Raw genomic sequence first — 1,453 nt, forward strand, 5'->3', positions numbered from 1 at the left:
AGATCTTCTTTAAAAGAGACTAATCCTTACACAAAAGTTTACCGTATATTAAAAAGTACTATTAAAAAAAGGTTGAAAAGGAAATTCTGCACATATTAGGCATCGACGATCAAATCATACATTCAGTCAGTAAAAACTAGGTCTCCCTAAAAATTATTCTTTTTTTGTGTGTGTTGGACTGGTTTTGGCTGAAAGTGACAGCTGGCTGCATTCTTCTTTAGAATTACTGGACAGGACAGAAGCTTCATTTAATATATAATTGGTTCTCATGGGCTCCTGAAAAATGAAGATATTTATCCATGGCTGTTCTTCAAACACTATCACACTAGTCAACAGGAAATTTACAAGTAAGCAAATCAGCAGTTGTCAGAGATACAACCTAATAGGAAACCACAAAACTACATAACCATGTACACTTACAGTAACTATAGATTTACCCCAGAACAGCATGCAGGTAAAAAAGAAAGGCCTATTTGGAAGGTTGATTCTTACTAAAGATTTCTGCAGAGCTCTAAGTTTCACACATGGGGAAACATTTTTTTTTTTTTTTTTTTTTTTAAATATCTGTAAAAAATAAAACAAGGCAACTGGAGTTGCTGTATTTTTCTTGAAGACGTTTCACTCAATTCAGAATTGAGAAAGCTTGTTGGATGACCAGTGGAACATCTTCAAGGAAAACACAGCAAGTCGAGCTGCCTTGATTCATTTTTTTTTTTACAGATAAGACCAGAAGGAAAGGAATGTGTTTTCCTCATAGGAGACAGTCTGTCTTACACAAAATTAAATTAGTTGGTTCCTCAGTTAAAGTGAAACTCCAGTCATTTTTTTGTATAAACCATTTAAAAAAGGGTAGAAACTATTTAAAATGTGGGACAATAAAATTACTAGGGATGCACCGAAATATTGGCCACCAAAACATTTCGGCTGAAAATTGTACTATGGGCAAAATGCAAGCAAGCTTCGGTCTGTGGCCCCTCCAAGCCCCCCACCCCCCTTGTGTGAGGAGAAGCAGCGGGGATCAGAAGGGACACAGAGTCTATGCCATTTCAACCGCATAGGCTAGAAGCTGTCAGGGCTGACCGTGTCAGTGGAGAAGGAGAGCTGCAGGAGGGGTGGAACGGTCAGGATGAAGAGCAGGGAGGATCAGCAAATATGTGAAATATTTGCTGATCCTGCCATGTACTGCTCAACCATCAGTGTGATCAGTTCTGATCACACCAAAGTTTGCAAATACCTGAGAACATAGTATTAAGTTACTGTGTCCCCCAATTATGAATGAATAGAAGTGCTCTTCATAACTTCCTGTTCATTCGGGATTGTGGACATAGTATTTGATCCTATCTCCTCAGTTTATAAACAGACAGGAGCTACTCGGTATAGAGACTTCCTGTTCATTCATAAGAGGTGCAGAAAAAAAAAAAAAAAAAAAAAAAAAAAGAAAGATATAAAATCC

The 1,453-nt window shown here is 37.6% G+C and overlaps 1 protein-coding gene across 1 annotated transcript in view; it reads right to left on the reverse strand.

Annotated features, from left to right (window-relative positions):
* Positions 1 to 1,453, reverse strand: part of PTPN2 (protein tyrosine phosphatase, non-receptor type 2) — a 47,931-nt gene that overhangs the window by 11,844 nt on the left and 34,634 nt on the right. The gene's annotated exons all lie outside the window — the stretch shown is intronic.

The sequence above is a fragment of the Nanorana parkeri genome, unplaced genomic scaffold (assembly GCF_000935625.1).
Source record: "Nanorana parkeri isolate BGI_ZX_2015 unplaced genomic scaffold, ASM93562v1 scaffold255, whole genome shotgun sequence".
Classification (NCBI taxonomy): domain Eukaryota; kingdom Metazoa; phylum Chordata; class Amphibia; order Anura; family Dicroglossidae; genus Nanorana; species Nanorana parkeri.